We start from the raw sequence: 11,574 nt of genomic DNA, 5'->3' as shown, positions 1-11,574 counted from the left end.
CCATATGGCATTGGACCTGACAAAATGTATTTTCTTTTCAAAGTTCCCCAGGAGATCGTGGTGAATGTCTACATTTGGAAAGCATTGATCTAGTTGAACCACCTAGATATCTGAATTCCCTCTATCACATCTGGGCCAAGTGATGCTTGAACACTTCCGGTCTTGGAGAGCTTACTTTGTTACCCTTGAAAATAGCTTTCACCTGCATTTTGTCTTGAATGTTTATTCCTTCTGTTATGACAACGGCAGGTGGTTCATTTAGTGGTGCAAAACTGTAAATGCCTACTGCCTGTGTTTTAAGGGCAGCTCTCCATCAAATGCATGGGAATTAGACTAATGGTGTCTACCACACTAGGGTCAGAGTTACACGTATCTAGACTCCTGGGAAAGAAACTGGTGCTTTTCCTTTCCTAGTCAAAACCCCACTGCTGTGTACCTCCTGATGCAGATGGGGTGCTGTGGTCCAGAGGACCCTGGCATTTGACGGCCAATATAGGTGTGAGCCCAGCTGCACCCTTCCACCTCCAGCCCACTCTGGCTGTTCAGTTGCCCAACTCTGGAGCAATGGCTCTTGCAGATTGGCTGGGGAAAGGGATTAGGCATCCCCAATTATGAGATTTTGTCTTCCCTGAGATCTCTTTTGGCATAAGAGTCTCTTCCCAAAAGCCTAGGGTCAAGGAGCCACAGGGGATGGACTCTGCTTTGTATCTTCCTTCCCTGGCTTCAGGGAATCTGCAAATGTCAACATTCAAGATCTGCTGCTCCTCCTGGCATGGAGCAGTGTTTGCCCTGGACATAGGGTCCAGATCAGAATATTCCCATCAGGTAGCAGAGTTGGAGGAGCCTTGAGGATAGGAATGGGCTGTTCAGAGTGTTGTTCTCAGAGAGCTTCCCTGGCAAGCTGATGCCTAGACAGCTTAGCAAGGATCCTGTGGAAATTGCTACTTTCATCTGCTGTGTGACCCTGTGGAAGTTACTTAACCTCTCAATGTTCAGCTTCCTCATCTGCAAATGGGGATAAGAAAGGCATCTGCTTCACAGGGTTCCAGTGAGGCTTTAATGGGTTAAGACCTATTATTTATTTAGGGAAGCCTATGCAAATAATTGCTGAACAAATAAAATGAAATGCTACCATGACACCTGTTTAATGGAAACACACATTCTGAAACCCCAAATACTACTTCCTAATGAATTTCAGGAATGCAACTTATAAAGAAATTGTTAACTGGATGCAGGACCTAACAAAATCCAGTCCTTGCTCTATTCTAAGGTGGCAGAATTTCACATTTAGATTCATTCTTTAACCTGGTAAATTTCCAAGGTTATAGGTAGGAATCATATCTGGGTTTAGAAAACTACACATTCCTTTTTAGCCAAAGTGGTTCAAAAGCCATCTTTATCCTTCTAAAGCTTCCCTCATGAAGTGAAGATGGGCTCTATGTGTTTGTCCTGAGAACCATATTGTCACTGTTAATAAGGTTCTAATTTCCTGCACACTCACTCCACATCACGGTAATTAATTGTCCCTTGACTGGGAAGCTGAATGAAGTCAAGACTTGTCAGAATCTCTCATGGCCATGTTCCCACCATCTCCACGTTTGAGTCAGGACAGGTTTGTTGAATAGCTAAGAGAGTGTGGAGGTGAGGCAGGGCAAGGACCTGATGGAATAATGCCTGCTGATAGACGCTAGTGAGGTTGCTTAGGAAACCACCCACCACCACAATGGCAGGAGACACCATGAGATGTTTTCTGCTGTAGAAACTTTCTCATTAGAAATAGCCCATTTATACAGGGGACTGGCTAATGTTTTTCTATGAGTATCATTAGCTAGTGTCTCAAAGTGGTGAAGAGTAATTATATAGCATCTCTCAAAAGTAACTCAGAATTTTCGAGAAGTGGCTTTTGTATATAATGCTTCAAAGAAATGGATTTGGCCCAGTGGGGGGTGGGGGGAGTGCCTGTGCGGGCGAGATCTGAAGGGGCAGCACATCCGTAGTTAATGTGCATGTGGCCCTGCAGCTGCTTCGACTTACCGGGCCTGGTCTCTCTGTAATTGCGATAAGACATAAAACAGAGGTCCTGACTATCTGGGGTCATTAAAGGAGCCCATGCCCCCCTCTTCCTACCCCAGAGGGATAGTTCGGGTGCTCTGGTTGAGTTGCAGCTGAATTAACTGCCTCTTGCCTGTCAACATGCCCCTCCTCCCACCCAACTTTCAACCAAACAGGCTTCTGGGGCATTCTATCCTGTGGACACAACCTGTGGAAGGCTAGGCAGGGAGTCAGGAAAGGCCGGAGTCACCATGGTAGGGCTGGGAAGCTCTGGTTCCCAAAGTGGGTTTGTACCCATCCTCTCATAGTACCCTTTAGGATTTTATTAGGAACATTTGTCTTTATAAGAAAACTGAGGCACGATAATCTGTCTGGCTATGGTGATAGAAGTCTGGGTACTCTTCCTCCATATCAAGGTCACTTATCGGCGTCTCCTCCAGTCCCAGAAGGAGGAGTTGAGGCTGACATTGGACAAACAAAGTCTTAATTTAAAAGCAGGATGAGAAATATTGTCTGTAGTCCTCTAGAGTTGAGTTTTTTTGTTTTTAATTTAGTTTAACTTTCTTCATTTTTATATTATTGATAAAACTGGTGGAGCCACTGGGTGTTGGCAAATGTTTGAAATGTCAGAATATGGGAAATGGGTTCAAGAAAAATGTGGTAGCTCATATTTCTGTCTAGCTGTCTTTCATAGATGAATATGCCATAATATGATTGGATATTTATTGCAGGTGATAAAATGGAGAAGAGAAAAAAGGAAAGGGAGTATCTTCTGATTGTATTTATTCCATGGGTTTTTCAACTCTAAGAAACCTGAGGCTAACAGTTTACAAAGAATTGAAAAAACCGTACGATGAGTCCAAAGCTTATTTTAACCCTTCTATAGATTTTCATGCCTTCTTGAAGCCAACTTGGAGCTTAGAAATATTTATTATTGGTATTTCTGATGAAGAATGTTCTTTATACACACCTGTCACCAACAGTAACCTCATGATTTAGAGGCATTAGCTTCTTTTCCTACAAGCTTAGTGTGGGGTCAAGGTTACCTCTGGTCCAGAATATCTGGCATATGACATATTTGCAGGTAAGCTGTTTAGTATTAAAATGGCTTTGACAGCATATTTACTGTTAGGTTAAAGGACTATAGACCAGTTGTTAATATGAGAAATATAGCCAGGAGATGACTCTAACACAACGCTAACAGGAAGGTAAGGCCTGTAGAAACACTACATAAATAGTGCTCCTCTTGTGTTATGTTAATTTTTAGAATAACCTCGCAGCAACATTTCATCATGGCATTCTCATCTATACACCCTAGTGAAGCCTTAGGGTGCTTCTTCAGGCACAGAAATATGTTCTTCTTGCCTGTGGCTGCCAAAGTAAATAGAAATCAATGGAAGGCAGCAAAAGTGCTGAAGTCATTCCAATTAGGGAAGTGCTTGTTAATTTAAATTTTGCACTTGACATTGGTAAGGACTAATAGCAGAAAATAATGTCCTAGGCTGACTTCTAAAGTCATTTTGGTCATCACTTTTCTTGTATTTCTTCGTGACTGCAAAAATAGTGTTATAAATAAGAAGTTATCTAATTGTGATAGATCATTAAAATAAGGGAGAAAAATAGAAGTTTTGTATGTCTGAGTGTGAGTAAGTACTTGGAAAACTTTTGCACGGAAAGGATCTTATCACCTTGTGCTTGGATTGAGTGCCCCATGTGAGTGCATGCATGCAATGCATGTATGCATGTGTGTGTATTTCAGAAACTTCAAAAAGCACCTCCTGCTGCTTTCAAAACCAGGCAAATATGTTTGAGGCCTGTTGGTAATTTAAAATAGGAAGATATACACAGAGCTGAAGGTGGCTACACAGGAAATTAGAAAAGGCTTGACTCCACAGAGCAAATTGAATGTGCCATTGTATCACTAAATAATTGGAGGGGTGGGTCTGTGTTGCTGATGCTAAGCAGGTGTCCATAAATCAGAATAAATGTTTGTAATTAATTGTTATTAGTGTTAATAAGAAAGGAGTTTAAATATGCTAACTTCCTTTTCTCTCAGTTAAATCTTTTAGAGTGTGGGGCTTATCATTACAGTCCTAAGTGGACTGAGAAGCTACAGTGTTCTTGAGGTTTCACTGAATATCATAACCTGTAATCAGTTATTCTGTTGTTTTCCTCAATGAAACTCCTGGTTTTAGACAAAAGTTAGACCCTCTGTCTGAGCTATAGAGTCCCACATGCTATTGGAACACCCACTTTAAAGCAAAAGTTTTTTAAACAAAGGAAATGCCCAGTTTGCAAGTTCTGGGGTGAAAATTTTAGATGGCGTTGTTAGGTCCCATCAACCTGTTCTCCTGTGTGTCTATCTGGCCTTGCACCTGACTCAAGGAGGTCAACTTTGTCGGGTGGGCCCATAACATCTGCTCTATGTCTTCTCCCTTTCAAAGACAGCTGTTAAAGAGTAACAGAATTCTCCAGATTCATTTCTCAGATTTGTGGGAAAGCCTGAGTCAGGCACTTTGCATCCCCCATGCCTTTCAAACCTGATGGTGAGTATTGTTATTTAATCCATGTACATTTCTGTAAAGGAACAATCCCAGAGAGAAAGACAGGCTAGGAACTTGTCAGATGCTGGGAAAAGATACTGCAGGAAAGAAATAGCCTAGTGTCTGAATTTTGCTCTGTGTTCATTCTAGGACTGCAACTTGGAACAAGGAGAGACAAAGGGAAGGAGGAGTCTGGAGCCATATTGAGGATGAAATTGAGATATGGACTAGATGGTGGATCGTTTTTATAAGAGGACATAAAAGAGGATGCTAAAGCTAATTGCCACAATCAGAACTGAAAGACCTAGCAAATGCAAGGTGGTATTTATTCTAAACTCAGCAAAATAGTAGAAAAATAGTTTTGAGAACAGTTTTAAGGAGACTAGGGTAACAGTGAGAAAATAGTTCATGGCTAGTCTGGACTTAGGACTTTAGGGTTGGCCTGGTGAATTGAAGGGAAGCAGCTGATACACTCTGGTTGCCTTGTACCCTGGCTTTTGGTGCTTTCCTATGTGCTGTAGTCATCAGTAATCTGGAGGAAATGCTATAGAGGCAAAGACACCATTAGATGGGTGCTCAACTAGCAAACAGGATGTGACCACAGAGTAGTTACCCCAAGACCAGGTCAGCATGACCCAAAAGGCAGAAGAGGACAAGGTTTATGAGTGTTGGGCTGAGCTCACGCCTGCTTGCACATTTCAAGAACAATGTTAATGATGGAAGAGAGAGATAGGAGAGGAAACTCATTAAACTTGCCAAATATGAGATGTAGCTGGGTTGGCTCTATGTAAGCATGGCAGAAAAGCATTTAGAAGTCATAATACATTTAAAATAAGAGCTACCAGCGTAGCAGTGACATGAAGAAGGCATGTGTTTTGTTAAAAAGTTTTAAATACTTCTATAAAAGATAGTAAGGTACAAGTTGTTTGCTTGATCAGCAATGCTAATTGCCTTTGAAGTGCATGCCGGGGGATTCCATGGAGAGAGGACCCCGTTTCTCCACCCCAACCCAAATTCACTGAGTTTATGTCAGAATGTTCAGAAGCCCCTTTACAAATTCCTCTGATTGCCTTGTTAGACACTGGCCACCTCCCTGAACCTGGGCCAAGATGAGGGTCTACACCTTGGCTTAGTTCTGCTATGAAAGACTTTCCTGCAGTAAAAGTTACCTGTCTGAAACATTCAGAAGAGTGAAAATGCCACATCTCCAATTTCCAGCAATATATTTGTCTGCCATCATTTGGCCTGGAAGCTTAAGCAGGAAGACCACTTGGAGCCAGACTTCAGAGTGATCTGTCTCTAAGGAATAACTTTCATATTGCAGCGTTCGGTTTTGCAATTCTTCCTAAGCTACTCTAAATTCTCAGTATAAATCTGCAGAAAGACTTCACCCTCCACATCAAACCCTTATAAGGATCCATTTCTGCTCTCATTTTAGAATATCTTTTCTAATAGCTAAAGGCAGACAGAGGCAAACCAAGAAATCCAGACTTTGCATCAACGGGTTAAATCATATGTCAAAGGTGCAACCATAACGTATTACAAGCTTCTCATCACATAATACATCACTCAAGAAAAAATATTTGGGGCAGCTTTTCTAATTCATCTTCCTGGTGTTAAACGAGCACATCTCCGGTGTTCGTGTCTTCTGTTTCGATTAAAGCAATCATGCCTACTCTTTTAGGAAACTATTAAGGTTTATTACCTCTTTGTTTCACTGCTAATATTCAGTTTCTCCTTGTGGTCTCCCCTTCCAAATACATATTTTTTTCTTTCTATCCGGTTTTGCTTCTCACCACAATATACAGTTTTGGCTATTGTTTGATAAAATGGCCACTATAAAGATGTAACTTGCTTAACAAATATCAGCAAGTGTTTATGGTTTCCTGTGTACTTGATGCACTGAGTGGGTGGAAGTGGGCAAGAGAAAGATGAGGTGGTTCATGTTCCCAGTAGGAAGAGAGAATGTCAATACTCAAAATAGCTAGAAAACAATTCACCATCAGTATTGAGACAGGCATTTCATTACTGTATGGGTAATAATTAAGAAATTTAAAATAAAAACAGTGGCCCTCGTAATTAAGAAAGTCTTCCTGGAGAGGAGTGTAACACATTTCTTATAAGTGAAGAAAGGGTAAAGCATTTCAGGCATAGAGAATGGCCTGAACATACAGGGAAGAAGGAACAGGGATGTGAGTAAAGGAGTAGATGAAGCTCGTCCGATCAAAGGAGAGGGACTCTTCTGGTGAGACAGTCAGGAGTGGGAGCTACTGATGGTGACTTTGACTGCAGGATGAAGAGGCACAGATTTGAGGCAGGGATTTCTGGAGGTTTTCTAACAGAAAAAAATGCAATGAAAGGAAGGGTATGTGGATTTACCCAGCAATGACATACAGGACTCCCTGGGAGAGGAGACAGCAAGAGAATAAAATCATAGGTATTTGGACCAGATGCCCATTAATGTTCCTTCCAATCTATCCTGAGCAACATAATTACATGATTTTATGCTAAGGGAGGTTGAGCGAGATAAGACAGAGCTAGAGGTAGAGATAATGACACAGAGACACTCAATTGGAGGTATCTGTAAAGATGTCATAGAAGAAATGACATTTAAATGTGTTTCATGGAGATGGTTGAAAGAGACATTGTAGGCAGCAAGAATAGCATAAACAAAGGAATAGAAGGATAGGAAAGTGGAGGGCCATATGGGGCAAGCTAGAAGTTCAGATGTTTTTGGAGTGGCATGTGAAAGGAATCCAGAAGTAGGCTAGAATGGGGAGTGCAATGGATTAAATATTCGTGTCCCCTCCAAATTCACGTGTTGAAATCTATTTCCCAGTGTGATAGTATTTGGAGAGTAGGACCCTCATGAATGGGATTAGCCCTTATAAGAAAAGGCCACAGAGATAGCTTGCTCTTTTTCTATCATGTCAGGATACAATAAGAAGTCAGCAGTCTGCAACCCAGAAGAGGACCCTCACCGGAACCCAGGAATGTTGGCACTCTGAACTTAGATTTTCCAGCCTCTAGAATGGTGAGAAATAAATTTCTATTGTTCAAGCCACCTAGTTGTTATACCAGCCCAAGCCAATTAAGACAGGAAGGATACTGGGTGTTAGTACTCAGAGGTGTAAGGAGTCTGAACTCATCTCAACCAGCTTCCACCACCATAATGGAGGCTCTCTTTCTAATATTTATTGTAAGTATTGTCTAGCCTGTTCTTGAACACTGAGGTTCATAGGAAGCTCACTAGCTCCCAAGAAAATCCATGCCATTGAAGAATAATTTTAATACTTAGAAAACTCTTCACACTGTTCTGAAATTTGTCTGCCAATACTCTACTCATTCATTCCCTTTCCATTCCATTCCATACTCTACTCATTCATTCCCTTTCCATTCCATTTATAAGCAGGAGAGTTATCAGCTTATAAAAACCTGAATGCCAGATACCGGGTGGAGGAGTTTGAGCTTAAATCTAGGAATTCTGATTAAACTTCTCAGCTTAACTGAGGCATTAGAAGTCCCTGAAGTTTTGTTTTTTATGTAGGAAAACAACAGGATTATTTCCATCTTAAGGAAGACCAACATGGCAGCTGTGTAGAAAAGAAAGCCAAGTTAGAAAGAATGTTTTGGAGACAAGACAGTGTGGAAGGATAGGTGGAAAAATCTCTAACGTGAATGCTTAGCTGCACTATTGAGCAAATCCTAGTTATTTTTTGGGATTCAGTTTTCCCATTTCAAAAAATGAGACAGGTTCCCTCAAAGAATCTTTCCAATTCTACTATCCTGTGGTTCTGAGTTTTCAGAGCTAAAAAGGGCATTTTCAAAGATGGGAGAGTTTGCATTATTGTAGGTAAAAGCAGAGTGGGCCTGAAATGGGAATGGAAAAGTGTTGAATCCAAAAAATATAGAGAAGACTCAGAAGGCCAAGATGAGAACTTGGCTGTTTAGGCCAAAAGGGAAGCAAGAATTAATCATAACTCAATTCCTGGGTTATGGGGCAAGGATGAGTCTTGGTGCTTTTGACCTTAAAGAGGACTTTTTAAAGCAAAACTAGCTGGGAAAGAGGAAGATTTAACACATGGAATTTGAAAACATTGTAGGGCAATAAAGAAGATGGAAATGTGAATGAAAGGCTGGGGTAAGAGGTGTAGGTAGTTGAGTCATGGTTGCAGAGATTTTGTTGGAAGTCTTGGGACAGATGGTGTTTCTAAGAGAGGGAGAGGAATAAAAACCACGGAGGATTTTCAAAGTGTGAGAATGGGAGATGCTATTAGAAGGGAAAGAGAAGGAGCAGTCAGCTGGGTGGTGAGAGACAGGCTTCACAAAAGGAAAGGAAGCAAACAAGAAAAGAAAGGAGGTATCCAATTTGCAGCAGGGGAAGAGGAGGGAGGTTCAAGAGGATGAGAACAAAAAAGCCGTTTCTGGAAGTGGCTAAAAGAGAGTACTTTCAGTGAAGTAATAGGACTGTGAGTTAGTCTGTTTTGTGCTGCTGTAAAGGAATACCTGAGACTGGGTAATTTACAAAGAAAAGAGGTTTATTCAGCTCATAGTTCTGCAGGCTGTACAAGAAGCATGGTACCAGACTCTTCTTCTGGTAAGGGCCTCAGGCTGCTTTCACTCATGGCAAAAGGCAAAGTGAAGCCAAAGGGAAGTCATATGTTCTTGCAGATCACACTGCAAGAGAGGAGGAGGAGGAAGGAGGAGGAAGGTGGAGAAGGAGGGAGAAGGAGGAGGAGGAGGGAGAAAGAGAAGGAAGGGAGGTGCCTCAGGCTCTTTTTAACAATCACTTCTCATGGGAGCTAATACGGCAAGAACTCGTTATCTTGAGAACTCATGACCTAAACACCTCCCATTAGGTCCCACCTCCACAACTGGGGATCGAATTTCAACATGAGATTTGGAGGGAAAAAATATCTAAACTATATCAGGCTGGAAATCAATTAGTAAAGAATTTTTAAAGGCATTCATCCATCCAACAGAAATTCATTAGCCTCTTAGGGGCCTGGTACTGCTCTAGATACAGAGAATACAGCAGTAAAGAAGACACTTGAAGGGATAAACAAGAAAAATGCCAGGTGGAGATTTACAACAGAGGGACATGACAGACTGGGGGGCACTGTCAGCAAAGGTACCAGCCAGTGCAGGCCCTAAGATGGAAATAGGTTGATAATATACAAAGAATAGAAGGAAGAGCAGTGTATTAGAGTGTACAGGTAGTTCCTGAGAACATTATGAGATTATGTCAAAAAGATTTCAGGGTAAAGAATTTGAACTGCATCTCAAGTGTGTTTGTAGTTATGTTGGGAAGTGATAGTTTTAAGCAAGGGTTTGACATGATCTGATTTACTCGAAAGGGTATCTTGTCTGTTTCCTTGAAAATGACTACAGAGAAATGTAGGTGGAGGCAGGGGCCCATTGGAAAGCATTTCAATAGTCCAGATAGGAGCTGGCAGTGGTCTGCACTAGGGTGATTGTGGTGGAAATGAAGGGGAGAGGAAAGACTGGAAATGTGTTTTGGAAGAAGTAGAATTGATAGGATTTGCTGATGGCTTGGATGGAGGAAGAAGGAATATATTATATTTAAATCTTTAAGCCACATACATTGATTTGATCAAAATTAACAGGACAAATACAAATCATCATTTTCAGTTCAGTTTCATTTAATCATTATCAGTGGAGCTCCTACTATGTGTAAGACATAATTTCAGATTCATTCATTTGATAAACATTTATGGAACACTGACTATACCCCAGGTACTGTGCTGGGTACTAAAATCTTGAGCAAGACGGACACAGTCCTTCCCTCAGAGGTCTTGAGGTTGAGTGAGACAGAGAAATCATCAAACAGTGAGTGCATGCATGCACATCATGAGAAGGGCCAAGAGGGAAAAAGACAAAATGGCTTTTAGAATAAAAACAGACAGATCTCATCTAGCTTGTGTTGGCTGGAAGGCTCCCCTGAGAAGGTGACATTTGGGCTGTCTGAAGGATGATGACAGTGAGAACATCATGTTTAAAAGTCCTGTGGTAGGAAGAAACATTGTCATTCAAGGAACAGAAAGAAGGCCAGTGTGCCAGAAGCCTAGAGAACAAGCAAGAGGGGGATGATGTGACAGAGTGGGCAGTCAGTGGTCAGATCACACAGGGCCACACCGACTTTTCTATGGGATTCTGGTTTTTATTCTAAGGGCAAGGAGAAGAAGGTGATGTGATTAGATTTTTAAAATTTTCTCTGGCTACAGAGTTAAGGACAGATTTGGTCTTCACATTAAGGGTCTCTAGGGGAACAAGTGGATTGGGAAAATCTGAGTCACATGGGCTGCCAAGGGGAGGAAGTGAAGACCAAAGGAAAACTGGAGATCTGTTAGAAGGCAAGGAGAGAGAATTTCATGCTCAACATGCACCAACACAGATGTCATGGTTGCCTTTCCATGTCAACACATCTAGAAAGACTACACGTTTTTTCTGCAGCTACGTAACATTCAACTGTATTGACAGGTTATACTTTAATATTTACCATCTCTCTATGGGTGGTCATTTAAATTGTTCCAATTTTTTTACTATGGCAAACAAAACTTTTTTTGGAACATTCCTCAACATTTATCTTAGCTCTTGAGGGACACATAGAGGTAAAAATGCCAGGTCAGAGTGCATGAGCATTTTAAGTTTTAATAGATGATGACAAATTGCCCTGAAAAATGTGATGCCAATTTTGAGCAATATTTTAAGAAATAATGTTGAGCTAATGTGTCAGATCTAGTAAGTCCAGAATCACGGCAGCAAGGAAGGATCCAGTACAGTGATCCAGGGGAGAGGTGTTGAGTTCCTGACCTCCCATGATGGACTCTTTTGGAGTTTGCTTCCAAGTGGGAAATCCTCAGATGGGTAGTGATCGTCCTTCGGCCAACAAATCCTCCTCGACAGTAAATTCCTGAACTTCTGCTGCACAGGCCATAAGGAGAGGAGTAGAAGTCTT

At 41.4% G+C, this 11,574-nt stretch overlaps 1 long non-coding RNA gene across 1 annotated transcript; it reads left to right on the top strand.

Annotated features, from left to right (window-relative positions):
* Positions 1 to 1,722: 1,722 nt before the first annotated feature.
* LOC134728735 (uncharacterized) lies at positions 1,723 to 7,629 on the top strand. The gene is made up of 3 exons (XR_010109505.1): positions 1,723 to 4,598; positions 4,746 to 4,913; positions 7,530 to 7,629. It is a non-coding gene; the product is annotated as an uncharacterized LOC134728735 (long non-coding RNA).
* The last annotated feature ends 3,945 nt before the right edge of the window (positions 7,630 to 11,574 follow it).

Source organism: Pan paniscus, chromosome 13 (genome assembly GCF_029289425.2).
Source record: "Pan paniscus chromosome 13, NHGRI_mPanPan1-v2.0_pri, whole genome shotgun sequence".
NCBI lineage: Eukaryota > Metazoa > Chordata > Mammalia > Primates > Hominidae > Pan > Pan paniscus.
This window is presented reverse-complemented; position numbering and strand designations above follow the sequence as displayed.